The sequence below is a fragment of the Lithobates pipiens genome, unplaced genomic scaffold, assembly GCF_037356315.1.
Source record: "Lithobates pipiens isolate NorthernLeopardFrog02 unplaced genomic scaffold, aLitPip1_a1.2 Scaffold_13, whole genome shotgun sequence".
NCBI lineage: Eukaryota > Metazoa > Chordata > Amphibia > Anura > Ranidae > Lithobates > Lithobates pipiens.
Genome location: NW_027507718.1, coordinates 176,088,448 through 176,108,562, shown reverse-complemented (window position 1 = coordinate 176,108,562; position 20,115 = coordinate 176,088,448).

Here is a 20,115-nt window from a genome sequence, read left to right as displayed (position 1 = left end):
TGTGATGTCACTACCTGTCTGCCTGGCCTCTCTATCTTGTCCAATCAGGGAAAACCTTGTATTCATTGGATGAGGTGATTATGACATCACTGTCCCACCTCTCTATCTTGTCCAATCAGGGAAAACCTTGTATTCATTGGATGAGGTGATTATGACATCACTGTCCCACCTCTCTATCTCATCCAATCAGTATTCATCAGATGAGGTGTAGATCACCTTGTTGAATCAGAATACCTTGTATTTGTAAGATGAGGTTGAGATGTCACTGCCTTGCCTCTCCATCTCATTCAGAGAATGCCCTGTATTCATCCGATAAGATGAAGATCATGACATCACTGCCCCACCTCGTCAGCTTGTATTTAAATAGAATGAGGTGGAGATCAACACATTGGTGCCTGTCTCTCCACCTCATCCAATCACAGAACATCTTGTATTTATTGAAAAAAAAGGTGTTATGAATGGCGGCAGTGCCAAGTGGGTACATAAGGCAGCCGCTTGGCACAAGACCCTGGAGAATAGTGACAATCACTATAGTGACTGCAAGCTTCCACAGTGGCCCCTTGGGTATGACAGAAATGTATACTTACATTCAGTGGCATTTTTTGGGGGGGGGCAGCTAAGGAGCCACCCGACCCCCCTTTTCGGTTGGTCAAACACCCACCCCCCCCCGGTTGATTGGTGGACAACCCCCCCCCCATCTCTTGCCCTTCTGCCCATTGGCCCCGCACTTACCCCATCCAGGTCGTGGGCAGCTTCAACGGCTAACACCCCGTGTCTCCTCCTCTGCCAATACGGTTGCTTCTCCTCACAGCCAAATCGGGTCTTAAGACCTCCTTCCTGATTGGCCGGGAGAAGCAGGAAGACAATAGTGAATATTAATTCGCTATTGCTACACAACTGTGTGGGCTCAAGGCGCATTGCTCTGTGCCCCAAGCCCACTTTTTTTTAAAGCCAATTAGAGCCTCAGGCTCTAATCACATGCTTTAAAAAACCCCATCGAAAACCATGCATCCGGCGCCCTACATGTAGATTAGGGGCTGGGCGCATGGATTAAAAAGGCGGAGCCCCTTACGTAGCGGCTGCCACTGCCTACATTGTGCCAAGCAGGACCAATGTGACTATGTTAGAAAAAAATCATACCTGGAGGTCACATTTAAAGCAACATGCAAGCAGCATCCAGTCGCAAGCCGCGTCGTCGCTATCCGTTTACCTGGAGAACCTATTAACATATAAAGTGCCAGCTTGGTTCCCACATTCCGCACCATTGGCCGCTTTAGTTTTCTGAAGCTGGAAGACAAGCTCTGGGGAAATGGTCCCTTTTTATTTAGTAGGAGCCCCATGTGTGAGACATCAAAGTGCAGCTTCTCCTTTCCTAAGGCATTGCACAAAACAAGCTGCTTTATGAAGCGTTCCAGGTTAGGTTAGCTGTTTGTTTCTGTTGTGAAAGAATACATTTCTCTTCTCCGTGTAAACTCGGGACTCTAGTTATTTACTTTCAAAACGGCTTCATTTCTTATTCCAGAGGAGGGGGGTAGCCGCTTGACTTCAACAGCTGCTTCATGACCCAAAAACTGTCAGTCTTCCTTGGAATAAATTGTGGAAAGAACCATTCCGCGGCCACTGCCGGGGGGGAGACAAATTCTCGGCTTTGGCGTTTTCCTTCCAAAGCCGGCTCTCCGGGCTCAAACGCAAACCGCCGGGCGGCTTTTTAAATCGCGGACGATAGAAATTCACAAGCCGCGCGGTAAAGAAAAGCCGGGGGAGGTTTGGGACTATTTCCTGAGGGAACGCGAACACCCCCCCGTTTTACAGGCGCCGAATAAAAGCAGCCCGTAGTAGAATCAATTCACGTTGAGGGGAGCTTGAAACCGTCTCTTTCGCTGGATGCTGAGTTTGAGGCGCGTTGGGCAGTTTGCGTTTAATTGTGATTGTTGAATTCTTCTTTCTTTTTTTTTTTTTCGGTCGTTGTTCTTGTGCAGCCCGGTCCTTGTGACTGAAGAAGGTGAGCGAGGTCGACTTTTACCTCAGCAAGTCCCGGCTACGGCGGGAGGCACTGACCGCTGCTTTTACCGCTCTTTTCTATGGGTCACCCTCCCTGAAAGAAATACACGGTTACCTTTTCCTATGGGCGCGAACAATACTAAATCAGTGGACTTCAATGTACAGCCATTGCTACTTTAGTACAAGTCTCCAAAGTCTGCTTACTTTCTGTTTATTCGTCTAAATAGTATTCATTTATGGATTGTTACATAAAAATGTATTTATTTCTATATAGATACACAAAAAGGCCATATTATCAGATTAAATCCGTTGTCTGTGTGTAGTTTATTCCCCTTATTTTGCTAGTGGGGCTTTTATCTCCTCTCTTATTAACACTTTGGTGGCAAAACGTTCGTTGCCTCAGGCTTGCTTCCTTTTATTTCCACTGGCCTCTCATAGAAAGGGATAGAGAGCCACCTAGAGGACACATTGCTTAATTACGTGCTGAGAGGATCAAACAAAACCGAAGCGTTAAGAAAAGGTTTCTTCTAGTTTGCTCCTTCCTTCTTTCTTTTCTTTTTTTTGTGTAACCACTTCAGCTCCGGAAAGTTTTATGACCTGAACTGTGCTACTTTAACTCCCTAAGGACTGGAAGACACCCCCCCCCCCCCCCTTAACGTCCAGGCCATTTTTGCGATATGGCACTGCGTAGTTTTAACTAGTTACATAGTTAGTAAGACACCAGTCCATCCAGTTCAACCTGAGTGAGAGTCTACAATTGTCCCTACCCTCACAATCCAAGGTCCCCCTTTATATACTAGGGCAGTGATAGCAAACCTTGGCACCCCAGATGTTTTCAAACTACATTTCCCATGATGCTGATGCACTCTTCAGTGTGGTTGAGCATCATGGCAAATGTAGTTCCACAACATCTGGGGTGCCAAGGTTCGCCATCACTGTACTAGGGCCAATTTTGGACAGAAGCCAATTAACCTACCTGCATGTCTTTGGAGTGTGGGAGGAAACCAGAGTACCCAGAGGAAACCCACGCAGGCACAGGGAGAAACATGCAAACTCCAGGCAGGTAGTGTCGTCGTTGGGATTCAAACCAGCAACCCTTTTTACTGCTAGGTGAGAGTGATAACCACTACAGCACTGTGCCGCCAAACTGACAATTTCACGGTCGTGCCGTGCTGTACCAAAACAAATTTGATGTCCTTCCTCCCCCCCCCCCACAAATAGAGCTTTCTTTTAGTGGTATTTGATCATCTCTGCCATTTTTATTTTTTGCGCTATAAACAAATAAAGACTGACAATTTTGAAATAAAAAACAATGCTATAATATATATCCAAAAAAAAAAATGTATTCATCAGTTTAGGCCAATGTGTATTCTGCTATTCTGCTACATCTTTTTTGGTAAAAAAATAAGCGTATATTGATTGGTTTGCGCAAAAGTAATAGTGTTTACAAAATACAGTAAAGATTTAGGGACTTTTTTAACCACTTTCAGACCGAACCAATTTGCTGGTCAAAGACCAGACCACTTTTTGCGATTCGGCACAGCGTCGCTTTAACTGACAATTGCGCGGTCGTGCGACGTGGCTCCCAAACAAAATTGACGTCCTTTTTTCCCCACAAATAGAGCTTTCTTTTGGTGGTATTTGATCACCCCTGCGGTTTTTATTTTTTGCGCTATAAACAAAAATAGAGCGATAATTTTGAAAAAACGCGTTATTTTTTACTTTTTGTAATAATAAATATCCCCCAAAATATATAAAAAAAACATTTTTTTCCCTCAGTTTAGGCCGATACGTATTCTTCTACATATTTTTGGTAAAAAAAATCGCAATAAGCGATTATTGATTGGTTTGCGCAAAAGTTATAGCGTTTACAAAATAGGGATAGTTTTATAGCATTTTTATTAATAATTTTTTATTATTTTTTTTTTACTAGTAATGGCAGCGATCTGCGATTTTTATTGTGACTGCGACATTGTGGGGGACCCATCGGACATTTTTGACACATTTTTGGGACCATTGTCATTTATACAGTAATCACTGCTATATAAATGCAGTGATTCCTGTGTAAATGACACTGGCAGTGAAAGGGTTAACCAGTGGGTGGCAGTGTAGGGGTTAAGTGTTCCTAGGGGTGTGTTACTAACTGTGGGGGGGTTGGGCTTTCATTTAGTGTACACTGATCTCTGCTCCAATCACATGGAGCAGAGATCAGCGTCACTAGTTGCTAGGCAGAATGGAAAAATGTTGTTTACACAGCATTTCCTCCATTCGGCCGCTCCGTGAGACGATCGCGGGGATGCCCGCGGCGATCGAGTCCGCGGGTCCCGCGACCGGACTCACGGGGGTCCCGACCAGCGCGGGAGCGCGCCGCTGGCGGCGCGCTCCCGATGGCACGGCGGCATCAAATATTGGACGTACATGTACGCCAATATGCCTGCCCGTGCCATTCTGTCGACGTACATCGTCGTACGCTGGTCGGGAAGTGGTTAAATTGTTTTTACTAGTGATGGCGGTGATCTGCGATTTTTAGTGGGACTGCGACACTGCGGTGAACACATCTGACCCTAAATGACACTTTTTGGTGACCGGTGACATCAATACAATGATCAATGCTATAAAAATACACTAGTCACTGTATAAATGACACTGGCAGGAAAGGGGTTAACGCTAGGAGGCTATCAAAGAGTTAAGTGTTCCCTAGGGAGGTGTTTCTAACTGTATAGGTGATGGACTGACTGGGAGAAGAGAGAGATGGCTGTGCCTGATCACTACGAACAGCTGATCTCTGTCCCCTCCCCTGTCAGAACGGGGATTTGCCTTGTTTACACAGGCAGATCCCCGTTCTGCCTCTCTTTCTTGTGATTGCGAGTGGCTAGCATACATTGAGTCCACCAGACCTGTGGGCGAGCTCATGCGGTGGGCGGGTCCCCACAAAAGCTAGTGCATGGACCGACGTACAGGTATGTCGAATCGTGCAGGGGAGCCAACCTGCCGCAGTATATCTGCTCTGGCTGGTTGGGAAGTGCTTAATTGGTTTGTATGAAAAATATATATATGGGCGTATGCATGGGGGGCGGCAAGGGGTCTGCAGTGTTGCCAACTGCCTGTAAATTTACAGCCAGTCCGTTAATTTCAATCCATATTTGAGATGCCTGTTACGGACGGGGGCTGCCTGTGGAAAATATGGCTGCGGGCCGGCATTGGAACTGCTCGGGCAAGCTCATACATGCTTGGCCAAGTGGGCACATGCACAGTTAATGACGTAATGGCACCGCCTACCGCCATTTTTGATTGGACAGCAGTTGGCATTCGGCTGCCTCGGAGTCAGCAGACATGCCTACTGGACCCCAGCTGGAGCCTATGGGGACTCCCACCACGCCATTGTAAGCATGGCCACATGGAAACCGGACGCCTGCACCATCTATGATGGATGGTGCAGGGGTCCAGTCTCCAGGACTGGGCCAGGCCGGTAAGCCGGCTGCCACGTCCATACGAAGCGATGAACCATCAGCTGTCAGTGGGGTTCCCCACTGACAGCTGTATGTAAGAAAAAAAATTGCAGGCAATAAAATAAAAAATTGGGAAAAAAATGCGTGGAGGCCCCCCAATCCATACCCAGCCCTTCGGGTCTGGTAATGAATTTCAAGGGGAACCTCATGCCAAAATTTTTAAAAAAATTGCATGGGGTCTCCCCCAAAATCAATACCTGACCCTTATCCAAGCATTCAGCCTGGCAGGTCAGGAAAGGAAGAGGATGAGCGAGCAGCCCAGGGTGAGCTAGATGTCTAGCTCAGTGGTAGATGCATTTTTTTAGTGAGTTCACAGCAAATAGAAACTTCAGATTTAGGGCCTGGTAGCCCACTTTTATTAAAAATAACATAATGAAAGTTCATACACACATGGATTACCCACACAGGAGTTCTTCAGGAAAAAAAATGCCAAGCCACCTGGCTCTCAAGGCTCACGGCTCACTCAGCCTCGGTCGCAGTACCATGCTGCTCAGGCCCACTCCTGGCCTCAAGAAGGCATTTTCCAGACCCTCCAGGCTTTGTCACTCCTCTGAGACTGACAGTTTCCTCTGGTCCCCAAGACTCTCTCTCCCAGTTGTCTCAGCTATGGTTTCCCAGACTCAGCTGGCCCAACTCTCTCAGTCCACTGTCCTGTAACCTCTCCTACATGGAGTGCCATCTCAAGGTTATTGCCTTAGATCCTAAACAGGAGCACACCGCACTCCTGGCTGCAGCCACTGCTCCGACACCAACTCTGCCTCCTCTAAATTATGCTCAAATCTGCCTTATAATGTGTGTGCCAGGCTGCATGCTCGGATAAGGGCCTGGTGTGGATTTTGGGAGGGGGGGGGGCGCCATTTTTTTTCTTCTGTCATAGGGTTCCACTTCAATACAGGGCATTTTCACCCCCATTCCTGCCCAGATAAAAATTTCAGCTTTCAGTGCTCTCACAGTTTGAATGTCAATTAATCAGCCATGCAACACTGTACCCAAACAAAATTTTTATTTTTTTTCACAGAAATAGAAATTTCTTTTGGTGATATTTAATTACCACTGAGTTTTTTTCTTATTTGCGATATGAGTAAAAAAATAGCAAAAAAAAAAAACACTTTTTTAGTTTCTATCAAATAATTTTGCAAAAAAGTAACTTTTGTTCATAAACGTGGGCCAAAATTTATACTGCTGCATATCTTTGGTAAACAAATAACCCAAATTTGGATATTATTTAGTCTGTGTGAAAGTTGTAGAGTCTACAAGCTATGGCGCAAATCATAATGTTATCACACCTGATGTACTGAAGGTCTATTTCATTTCTTGAGGCCCTGAAATGTTGTCAGGACAGTACAAATACCCCCCCAAATGACCCCTTTTTGGCAAGTAGACAGTCCAAGGTATTTAGTAAGAGGTGAGTTTTTTGAAGTTGTAATTTTTTCCCACAATTCTTTGGAAAATAATATTTTTTTTTTACACAAAATTGTCATATAAATAAGTTAGTTCTCACACACAGCATATGCATACTTCCAATTACACTCCAAAATACATTCCGCTACTCCTCCTGAGTGTGGCGATACCACATGTGTGAGACTTTTCCATAGCCTGGCCACATAGAGAGGCCCAACATGCAGGGAGCACCATCAGGCGTTCTAGGAGCATAAATTACCCATCTAATTTAATTCCTACCTATTACATTTTGAAGGCCCTGGAGCACCAGGACATTGAAATTACCCACAAAATGACCCAATTTTTGAAGGAAAACACCCCATTTTTTTTTTTTTATTTACATTCTTTTTTTTTTTTTTTTACAATTATTCTTTTTTAAATTTATCTCTCAGTGGGGAAGTAATAACACCTGTGACACAGAAGGGGGAGTACTAATGCAGCAACAGAACCTGATACTGCAAAAAAACAAAAAAGATTAATGAAAAAAAATGGGATCAGTATTGACACAGAAGTGTTGTAGCAACACTTCAGTAGCACCACAACACTGTTATTGGCAGAAATCATGAATCAGATGGAAACAGAAATTGCAGTAAAAATCAATTTTAATATAGTGGTAAAAATGGTACAAATAGTAAAGGTAGTCAAAACATAGCCAGGGTTTGGTAATCAAAGCGGGTAGTCAGTGCAAGCCAGTAAATCAGGAAGGCAGAGTCAGCTAGTCAGAGACAGCAAACAGGATCAGGAACCAGAAGAGACATCAGCAAAGCAAGTCTTTAACAGCAACACAGCAGAGAATCTTCAGATATGTGACCAAGACGAAGGCATGGGAGAAATTATCCAGGCAGTTTAAAGAGCCAGAAGGGGCTGGCTGATGAGCAGGAAATGATCACCAGGTGAGGCACTGTGGAAAGATGCGTGCTGATGATTAACCAACAGCTGAGCACTGAGAAGGGAAGGCTGAGCCCAGGCCTGACAGTACCCTCTCCTCAATGACCCCTCCCCCTTGGAGGGTCAGCAGGTTTGAGGGGAAAACGTCTATGGAAATCATGGAGGAGGACAGGAGAATGTACCTGAGGATGATACCCAAGAGCTCTCTTCCGGACCGATGAACCGTGTACTGTATGCGCCCACGGAACCTACAGGAGTAAATGATTGATTGTATCTCATACTCCTCATGGTTTTCAACCTGAACAGGAGGAGGACGTGGTACAGAGGTGGTGAAGCGGTTGTACACCAAGGGTTTTAATAAGGAGACATGAAATACATTCAAAATATGCATGTTAGAAGGAAGGTCTAATGTATAAGCCACTGGGTTGATCTTACGAAGAATATGTAACTGCCCAATAAACCATGGTGCCAGCCTCTCCCCAACCTGGTAGGAAGGCACAGGTAGGTGTCTGCGCTTAGCATGGAGTCTGTACCTATCACTGACACGTTGCAAGGACTCTTGGACCTGTACCCAAGTGGAACGAAGACCACAGAGATGCTCCTCTAACGCAGGAATACTTTGAGGAGCAAATGAGTCAGGCAACATGGATGGTTGGAAACCATAATGGGCCAAAAACTGGGACAATTGGGAAGCGATATTGACGGCACTATTGTAAGCAAACTCTGCCCAAGGTAAGAGGTTCAACTAGTTGTTATGGTTGTCAGAAATATAGCAGCGAAGAAACTGCTCCAAGGCTTGGTTGGCCCGCTCTAGGACCCCATTGAACTGCGAGTGATACAAAAAGGAGGAGGAAAGCTGACTACCCAACTATGCACAAAAGGCTCACCAAAATCTGGAGACAATCTGGCTACCCCTGTCTGAGATGATAACCTTGGGTAGACCATGTAAACAAAAGATCTGCTGAGCAAAAATGGACACCAGTTCTTTGGATGATATGGTGTTACCCGAAAAAAAACCCTGATGAAGGAGAATACGACTCATCTCTGAAACGTCGTTGGGTTTGGGTTACTCCATTACACCTATCCATGATTTTTTGTGTATTGTTATGCATCCTTGATTATTTATATGTTTCTGTGATATTGTAATTATGTATTTTTTTTATAATAAAACATTTTTTATATATATTTTCCTACGTATGTGAATATGGTAGTACCTATAAAGTCCCAATTCTAGGGGGTTTCTCCATTGTTCTTTGGATGTGGGCCACTTCTTAAGTGGAATACAATGTGACATTTTCGAGAACCGCTCAACCACCATAAGAATAACTGTGTTGCCCTGGGAGTTTGGAAACTCCACAATAAAATCCATGGACAGGTGGGTCCAAAGCGATGTAGAAGACCCACTGGAAGGTATGGTGGTGTATTACACTTAGCAAACATGGAACAAGCGGCTATGAAGGTGGCTACATCAGCGAAGAGACTAGGCCCACAGAATTGTTGGGAAATGGCCCAAATGAGTTGATTCTTTCCTGGGTCGTCAGCTGCCTTGGGAGAATGGTAAGTTTGGAGCACTGTAGAACTACAGATAGTTTCTCTGGATCCATCAAAATACCAGCAGTAGAAATGATAACCCAGAAATGTAACCTGTTCACGATGAAACTCGCACTTTTCCAACTTGCAACACAAGTTATTATCTTTCAGCCTCTGTAGCACACGGCTCTCTAGGGAATTAAAATTATATGAGAATGTCGTTGAGATAAACCACCACACATTGCTGCACCATATCTTGGAGGACATCGTTGATGAATTTGTGAAAAAACTGCAGGAGCGTTGCAAAGACCAAACGGCATTATGAGGTATTCGTAATGTCCTATTTTAGTATTAAATGCAGTTTTCCATTCGTCACCCTCCTTGATCCTCACAAGATTGTATGCCCCTCTCAGATCGAGCTTCGTGAAAACTGTTGCTCCCTTGAGGCGGCCAAATAATTCCATAATCAATGGAATCGGATACGTGTTCTTAATGGTGATGTGATTGAGACCCCTATAATCAATACAAGGTCTCAGTTCTCCACTCTTCACAAAGAAGAAGTCAGCACCAGCGGGAGACGAGGGTTTGCGAATGAACCCTCAAGAAAGTGCGTTGGCAACATAGTCCTCCATGGATTTATCCTCCGAGACCGTTAAAGGGTAAACCCAGCCATGAGGAGGCATGGCACCAGATTGAAGGTCAATTGCGCAATCATACAACCGGTGTGGAGGCAAAGACATCGCCAAATTCACGGTACCCCTCTGGCAGGGAGGTGAGTGAAGAGGTGCACAAGACACTTTACAAAAACATGTCCTACTGCATTGTGGCGACCAGAAAAGAACCTCAGCTCGAAGCCAATCAATAAAGGGGTTGTGCCTCTGTAACCAAAGATAACCAATAACCACCGGGTAATGGGGGTGAGGAAATAACTTGAAATTGTATTATCTCATGGTGTAGAGCCCCTACGGCCATGGTCAAAAGAGCAGTCTCATGAGTCACATGGGCAGGCTGTAGAGGTCTCCCATTAATAGCCTCAGTGGCAAGTGGAGTGGCATGAAGCTGCAGTGCTTAGACCTGCCTGGCCACAATAAAGGCACAATTTCTGCCTCCTTCTAAAGGCCCTCTCCTCCGCAGAGAGACGCGTGAAGCCCAACTGCATGGATTCTACTTCACTGGCAGGCTCGGTACCAGGAGGCATTGGAGGTGTGGGAGGAAAAGGTGGGACTGCAAAGCTCAGAGTCAAACGTACAGGAGGCTTAAGAAAGTGCTCCTTAAAGGTAGGTCTCTCTCGGAGTCTGGAGTCAATCAGAATGGCAAACATTATCAACTTCTTCAGATCTGTAGGTATGTGTCGGGCTGCTATCTCATCTTTGATGTTACATAGTATGTGAGGTTGAAAAAAGACACAAGTCCATCAAGTGCAACCTATGTGTGTGATTATATATCAGTATTACTTTGTATATCCCTGTATGTTATGGCCATTCAGGTGCTTATCTCATAGTTTCTTGAAACTATCGATGCCCCCCACTAAGACCACTGCCTTTGGAAAGGAATACTTACAGTAAAGAACCCTCTATGTAGCTTACGGTTAAACCTCTTTTCTTCTAATTTTAATGAGTGGGCACGAGGCTTGTTAAACTCCCTTCCACGAAAAAGTTTTATCCCTAGTGTGGGGTCACCAGTACAGTATTTGGTAATTTAAATCATATCCATATCATATAAGTTTAATTTTAGGTCCACCGGACTTTCGGGAAGAAAAGGTCCACTGGAGCCGACACACAATTGAATTGTCCAACGGATTCCAGTCCGCCGAACCAAGTCCGTTGAAAAGACTGGTCGTGTGTACGCGGCATTAAACTAAAATAGCATTTTAGTCCAAAGACTATGACTAAACCTAAATTGAAATCTGATGCCACAAGTAACACTGGTACTTTGGGTAATAGCAAATTGTTAAATGAACGAAAAACAAATGTACACAATAATGATAAATAAAAATAAAAAATTCTCCTGCACTGCCAAGTAATAGGGCCACCCATGTCTAAACAATCATTTGGCTGCCGCTGACACCTCACATGAGTTTCCACATCACCAAAGACAATCCAATAATATTGTGGTGCCACACTGCTAGATCACTAACTTATACCGTGACCCCAAAAAAATTCTAATAAATAAAACACAAATATATAGTATAGTGTCATATATGACACATAAAATGTTATTGCTCTCTTATAACAGAACTGTGCAACCACCACCCCAGTGCTGCAACAATGTAAACATCAGACAAAGCGATTTACTAAACGTCCTTGCTTTTGAAATGTAGTCACTTTAATCACTTTTTTGTCTGATGTTTCCATTGTTGCAGCACTGGAGTTGTGGTTCTATTATAAGAGGACAATAACATTTTATGTGTCATATATAGTTATATAGTTGGTAAGGTTGAAAAAAAAAACACCAGTCCATTCAGCTCAACCTGTGTGGGTGTGTGTGTGTGTGTGTGTGTGTGTGTTTATGTCACCATCATTTCCCATATCCGTGTATATTACATTTGCTAAGATGCCGATCTAAGAGTTTTTTAAACTGTGGACACTTCTATTTGTGTCTGATTATTAGAAATATTTCTTGGGTTCACTGTATAAGTCAGTGATGGCGAACCTTGGTATCCCAGATGTTTTGGAGCTACATTTCTCATGATGCTCAACTAAACTGCAGAGTGGATGAGCATCATGGGAAATGTAGTTCCAAAACATCTGGGGTGCCAAGGATCGCCATCACTGGTAAAAGTTATTGCTATAGCAGAGGGGCAACACAATATTGATTGTAAATGTACACAAGCTCAACTGCTGTAGTACTAGAGCAATTGCTTTTATATATACATTATTTCACAAAAGTAAATACACCCCTCACATTTTTGTAAATATTTAATTATATCTTATCATGTGACGACACTGAAGAAATTACACTTTGCTAAAATGTAAAGTAGTGAGTGTACAGTTTGTATAACAGTGTAAATCTGCCGTCCCCTCAAAATAACTCAACACACAGCCATTAATGTCTAAACCCCCGGCAACAAAAATGAGTACACCCCTAAGTGAAAATGTACAAAGGGTCAATATTTTGTGTGGCCACCATTAATGTGACCACCACTCTCCAAAGGGAGGGGATCATGCTCTGCTTCAGTATGTCACAGTACATGTTGGCATCCATGGTTCCCTCAATGAACTGTAGCTCCCCAGTGAAGGCAGCACTTATGCAGCCCCAGACCATGACACTCCCACCGCCATGCTTGACTGTAGGCAAGACACACTTGTCTACAGTCAACTGCTTGCCGCCACACACGCTTGACACCATCTGAACCAAATAAGTTAATCTTGGTCTCATCAGACCACAGGACATGGTTCCAGTAATCCATGTCCTTAGTCTGCTTGTCTTCAGCAAACTGTTTGCTGGTTCTCTTGTGCATCATCTTCTTCTTCTGGGATGACAGCCATGCAGATAAATTTCATGTAGTGTGCAGCGTATGGTGTGAGCACTGACAGGCTGGCCCCCCACCCCTTCAACCTCTGCAGCAATGCTGGCAGCACTCATATGTCTATTTCCCAAAGACAACCTCTGGATATGATGCTGAGCATGTGCACTCAACTGCTTTGGTCGACCATGGCGAGGCCTGTTCTGAGTGGAACCTGTCCTGTTAAACTGCTGTATGGTCTTGGCCAACGTGCTCCAATTATATAAAGTGCTAAAGTTCCCGAATGTGTGAACAATTGCACAACAAATGATAGGATGAAATTACAGTGCTAAAACAGCTAGATTAATTATGTACATCAAACTATTAAATAATAATAAAAAAATAGCATAAATCCACTGTGCTAGCATAAATTAAAGTGCATGAGTGCCATAAGTATAAATCAACAATACTATCTAATTTGCTGAAAATTTGACATAAAGTGCATACATAACAAAGTGTCACTGCAAAATATAATAAAAATGAAATACAATCCATGAATAAATTAATAAAACCAGTGTGCAGAGTCTTTATAAAGCAAAGAGATATGCTAGTGCTGGTGACTGTATCCAAACAAACGATAATAAAGTGACTGAGTGATCTTGTATCTTCAGTGTGCCCGCAACTAGGGATGAGCCGAACACTCCCCGGTTCGGTACGCACCAGAACTTTCGAACGGACCCCAAATTCGTACGAACATTAGAACCCCATTGAAGTCTAAGGGACTCGAACGTTCGAAATTAAAAGTGCTAATTTTAACTGCTAATATGCAAGATACTGTCCTAAAAAGGGTTTGGGGACCTGGCTCCTGCCCCAGGGGACATGGCTCAATGCAAAGAAAAGTTTTAAAAATGGCCGTTTTGGCGGGAGCACTGATTTTAATGACGATTAAAGTGAAAAAAAAGTGAAATATTCCTTTAAATATCGTGCCTGGGGGGTGTCTATAGTATGCCTGTGAAGTGCCATGTGTTTCCCGTGTTTAGAACAGTCCCTGCACAAAATGACATTTAAAGGAAATAACGTCATTTCAAACTGCTTGCGGTTTCAATGTTATATCTGGTTCCTGCAATATGGTTGAAAATCATTGAGAAAAATGGCATGGGTAGCCCTCCCTGCCCATTACCAGCCCCTTTGGGTCTTGTACAGATATTAAGGGGAACCCCGTACCCATATTAAAAAAAGGAAATACGTGTGGCCCCCAGGCCCTATATACTCAGAACAGCAGTATACAGGCGGTGCAAACAAGACAGGGACTGTGTAGATTTGTTGTGTTAAGTTGAATCTGTTTGTAATTTTCGACTGGTACATTTTTAAAGTGTAGCTCCAGTCAAAAAAAATATTTTTAAGCTTTTTGGAAAACATAGGGAAGGGTTATCACCCCTGTATAATTTGTTTTGTTGTCCGTCTTTTTTCTTCTCACTTGCTGTTGTCCCCTTCCGTTTGCAGTAGGAGATGTTTGTAAGTTGGATGTTTGAAAGTAGGGGCCTGCCCTATATGCTCTGCAGAAATGGCGGAACAAGGTGTTGGTTTTGCCACAACATTGTAAGCCCTCAAAGTGACTCTTGGTGGGCGCTGGAGCGCCCTGCTGTGAACGATTATATCAAGAATTGTAATTACATGCCATTGTTGAACAGTGGTAGAAAAATTGACCTTTGGTGGTTGTGGTGCTGGTGCCACAACACTATAAGTCCTCACAGTTACTCTGGGTGGGCACAGGAACGGGCCCTCCTGTGAAATATTATATCAAGAATTGTAATTACATGTCCCTGTTAAACAGGGGCAGAAAAATTGGGCCTTAGGCACTGGTGCTGGTGCCACGACACTGCAACCTCTCCCATATACTCTAGTTTTAGTGCAGGAATTAGCCCTGCCGCAAAGCATTGCATCAAAAATTGTAATTAAACGCCCCTGTTAAACAGGGGCAGAAAAATTGGGCCTTAGGCGCTGGTGCCACGACACTGCAACCTCTCCCATATACTCTAGTTTTAGTGCAGGAATGAGCCCTGCTGCAAAGCATTGCATCAAAAATTGTAATTAAACGCCCCTGTTAAGCAGGGGCAGAAAAATTGGGCTGGTGGCATCACCCAGAACCAAAAATGTTCTTCCAACATATCAGCGGAGGAGGAAGAGGATAGACAATCAACATAACAGGACAGTCACTCAGCATCAGCATAGGCAGTCTTGAAGGGAGGTGATTTTTCTAAAAAAATTATTCGGTTACATCAGCTTCAGGTGCTTGGTAGCTGTGGGTGATCCAAGACTGAGTCGATCAACTGTACTGTACTGGTGACCCCACTGAACAGGCGCACCCTGTGATCGGTAACAAAGCCACCAGCAGCACTGAAGGTGCGTTCCGAAAGAACGCTGGATGCAGGACAGGCCAGTAGCTCAATTGCATACTGTGCAAGCTCTGGCCAGTGATCCATCCTCAAGACCCAGTAAGCCAGAGGATTTTCGGTGGGAAAGGTGTCCAAGTCTGACCTTGCCCCTAGGTATTCCTGCACCATGTAAATCAGACGCTGGCAATCGTTGCTGGAACCGATCATACCCTGGGGCTGCGGACTAAAAAATTGCCTGAAAGCATCGGTCAGACGGCCACCTTCTCCACCGCTCCTTCTGACCGATGCCTCAGCAACACGTTGTCCAGAACCAGGAGTTTGTAACCTCCCAGTCTCTGGAAACGCATTGCACAGACCTTTCTGCAAGGCCTCCCGGAAATGTCTCATCCTCTGCTCCCTCTGCGACGGCAAGATAAGGTCGGCAACCTTACCCTTGTACCGTGGATCAAGGAGAGTGGCCAGCCAGTAATGGTCCCTCTCCTTGATCCGAAGAATACGAGGAACCTTCCGCAGGCTTTGCAGGATCAAAGAGGCCATGCAGCGTAGGTTAGCTGAGGCATTCGGTCTGGAGTCCTCTGGGTCACTAAGGACAACATGATCCGCAGCTACCTCCTCCCAGCCACGTACAAGTCCACGGGTTTCTTGGGACTGTAAATCATCCCTACAAGACTGCTGCTGCTGCTGATGCTGAGTGCCAGCCTCCACCTCCATGCTGAAACAATCATCCTCCTCCTCCTCCTCTTCCTGTGTGATGGGTGGCACAGCAGGAACACTGTCTGGATAAAGGGGGCCTTGAGAGGCAAGGAAGTCCTCCTCTTCCTGCCTCTGTTCTGCCTCAAGTGCCCTGTCCATTATTCCATGCAGCGTATGCTCCAAGAGGTCGACAAGAGGTACAGTGTCACTGATGCATGCACTGTCACTGCTCACCATCCTTGTGGCCTCCTCAAACAGTGACAGGACAGTGCATGCATCCCTGATCATGGCCCACTGGCGTGGTGAGAAAAAACCAAGCTCCCCTGACCCTGTCCCTGTGCCGTATTCGCACAGGTACTCATTGATGGCCCTCTGCTGCGTGTGCAGCCGCTGCAGCATGGCCAACGTTGAGTTCCACCTGGTGGGCATGTCACATATAAGTCGGTTCTTGGGCAGGCTCAACTCCTTTTGGAGCTCAGCCAGTCGAGCACAGGCATTAAATGATCAGCGGAAATGCACACAGACTTTCCTGGCCTGCTTCAGGACATCCTGTAAGCCCGGGTATTTGCCCAAGAACCGCTGCACCACCAGGTTAAGGACGTGAGCTACACAGGGCACATGGGTCAGTTGTCCCTGTCGGAGGGCGGAGAGGAGGTTGGTGCCATTGTCGCAAACCACCATTCCTGGCTTTAGCTGGCGTGGTGTCAACCACCTCTCGGCCTGCCCCTGCAGAGCTGACAAAACATCCGCCCCAGTGTGGCTCCTGTCCCCCAAACAAACCAGCACAAGCACGACATGGCATAGTTTTGCCTGCGTACTTGCACAGCCCCTGGAACGCCTACAGAGCACCGCTGGTTCTGAGGACAGAGCACTGGAAGAGGCCATGGAGGAAGAAGAAGAGGAGGGGTGGAGGAGAGAGGTGTGTCACAACCAATAGTAGCATTTTGGAGGCGTGGTGGCGGAACAACCTCCAACACTACTGCACCTTGTCCTGCATCCTTCCCAGCTGCCAGAAGAGTGACCCAATGGGCCGTGAAAGACAGGTAACGTCCCTGTCCGTGCCTGCTGGACCATGAGTCAGCGGTAATATGCACCTTACCACTGACCGCCCTGTCCAGCGAGGCAAGGACATTGCCTTCCACATGCCGGTAGAGAGCCGGAATCGCCTTCCGTAAGAAAAAGTGGCGTTTGGGGACCTGCCACTGAGGAACCGCACATTGTACAAACTCACCGAAGGGGGCCGAGTCTACCAACTGAAAAGGCATCAGTTGAAGTGCTAGCAATTTAGCCAAGCTAGCATTCAACCACTAGGCATGTGGATGGCTGGGAGTGAACTTCTTTTGCCGGTCCAGCAGCTGGGGCAGGGACATTTGCCTGCTATAATCGGACGTGGGTGTACTGCTAGCAGAGTGCCCGGAAGCACTTGGCTGTGACACACCTAATTGTACACCTTCATTCCTCTCAGAGCAGGTTTCAGAGAGGACTGAAGGTCTAGTGGGGTTGGAGATCCCAGCTGATGAGGCGCAAGGAGAGGTCCGCTTTGTTCTTTGGTGTGGGTCTTTGAGGTACGCTTGCCAACGAGCTGCATGGCAGGTCAACATATGTCTGGTCAAGCATGTGGTGCCCAAGCGGCTGATGTTTTGGCCACGTGAGATACGCTTGAGACATATGTTGCAAATAGCAGCGGTGCGATCTGATGCACTCGTCTCAAAAAAGGCCCACACCAAAGAACTTTTAGAATAACGCGCAGAGGCAGCGCTCTGCACAGGCGGAGCTCTGCGGTGTGATTCAGTCGGTGTGCTGCCCCTAAGCTGGCCCCCGGAGGGCATCCTGCCTTGTTGGACATGCGCCTGCTCCTCCTCCTCCTCTCTCCTACCATGCACCCACGTGGAGTCAGTGCCCTCATCATCCCCTCCCTCTTCATCGTTGGAGCAAACCTGGCAGTATGCTGCAGCTTGTGGAACATGACTGCCAGATTGCTGTCCATCTTGAGCATCCCCTCTCTCTGCATTCACGCTACTGCCTTCCTCTAGCTGAGTATCATCATCAGAGCCTACAAAACACTGGGCATCCTCCTGGAGCATGTACCCAACACTGTGCTCAAAGAGTTCAGGAGACTCCTCAGGAGGACGTGGTGGGTCTAGGGAAGGAGTCACTGATGATGACATTGAGTGGAGGGAAGACGATGCGTTGGCAGCTGCCTTGCTAGTACCCTGAGACTGGGTGAGAGACGATGAGGAGGATGAAGAGGGCTTGGTCATCCACTCTACCAAGTCTTTGGCATGTTGCGGCTCAACATGTCCAGCTGCCGAAAAGAAGGACAAGCGTGTCCCATGGCCACGTGCTGATGATGACGATGCACCACGTCCACGACCAGCACTGTTGTCTCTAGACACAGAGCCTGCTTGCCCTCTTTTATCGGCTCGCATCTGTCTGCCTCTCCTTGCTGGCCTTCCAGACATGGTAATGGCCTGAAGGGAGTTGGGAAAACCAGCAATTGAGTAGTGTATACTGTGCTGGAGGCACACACAACTTCCACTAACTCCTGCAGATGGCAGATGGCTCAAATAGAGAAGAGCTATGTAGGTGGATATAGTGGTGTATACTGGGTTCAGAGCACGCAGACAGCACGCACAATCTCCTAACGCTGACTGCAAGCTCTATTTAAAACGAGCAAGATAGTTAGCTATATAGGTGGATATAGCGGTGTATACTGGGTTCAGAGCACGCAGACAGCACACACAATCTCCTAACACTGACTGCAAGCTCTATTTAAAACGAGCAAGATAGTTAGCTATATAGGTGTATATAGCGGTGTATACTGGGTTCAGAGCACGCAGACAGCACGCACAATCTCCTAACACTGACCGCAAGCTCTATTTAAAACGAGCAAGATAGTTAGCTATATAGGTGGATATAGCGGTGTATACTGGGTTCAGAGCACGCAGACAGCACACACAATCTCCTAACACTGACTGCAAGCTCTATTTAAAACGAGCAAGATATTTAGCTATATAGGTGGATATAGCGGTGTATACTGGGTTCAGAGCACGCAGACAGCACGCACAATCTCCTAACACTGACTGCAAGCTCTATTTAAAACGAGCAAGATAGTTAGCTATATAGGTGGATATAGCGGTGTATACTGGGTTCAGAGCACGCAGACAGCACTCACAATCTCCTAACACTGACTGCAAGCTCTATTTAAAACGAGCAAGATAGTTAGCTATATAGGTGGATATAGCGGTGTATACTGGGTTCAGAGCACGCAGACAGCATGCACAATCTCCAAACACTGACTGCAAGCTCTATTTAAAACGAGCAAGATAGTTAGCTATATAGGTGTATATAGCGGTGTATACTGGGTTCAGAGCATGCAGACAGCACGCACAATCTCCTAACACTGACTGCAGGCTCTATTTAAAACGAGCAAGATAGTTAGCTATATAGGTGGATATAGCGGTGTATACTGGGTTCAGAGCACGCAGACAGCACGCACAATCTCCTAACACTGACTGCAAGCTCTATTAAAAAAGAGAAATATAGATAGCTATATAGGTGAATATAGCAGTGTATACTGCGGTCAGGGCACGCAGACAAGAACCACTACAGAAGAGCAAGAATGAAAAATCGGCCGATAACGATCGGCGTATACTGTGTTGAAGGTACACAGAACACCCACTAACTCCTACAGACGCCAACACACTACACAAGGCCGCCGCGCTGGCGGCCTTATATAGTGTGGGGCGTGTACTTCACAGCCTGAGCTATGATTGGCCACAGGCATCCTGCCTGTGGCCAATCATGGCTCTCCTCGCTGCCAGCGCTGTGATTGGCCAAGCATGCGGGGTCACAGTGCATGCTTGGCCAATCATGAGCCAGCAATGCACTGCGATGGCGCAGTGCATTGTGGGCCGTGAGCGCCACACGAATTTGGCGCGAACGGCCCATAACGTTCGGAAATTCGCCGAACGAGCGAACAGCCAATGTTCGAGTCGAACGTATGTTCGTCTCGAACACGAAGCTCATCCCTACCCTCAACCAACAAGTGCAGTGGCTGCTTACCTTACTGCTTTAAGGTAAACAGCATAGAATAGTGTGCAAGGCACTGTATCCTACAGATGGGGGTGCTGGGTCTGTAACCTTACAGACCTAGGGCTGCAAATTTGGCTTCCACTTGTCCTGCCTCTTAAGGCAGTATATCACATGGACT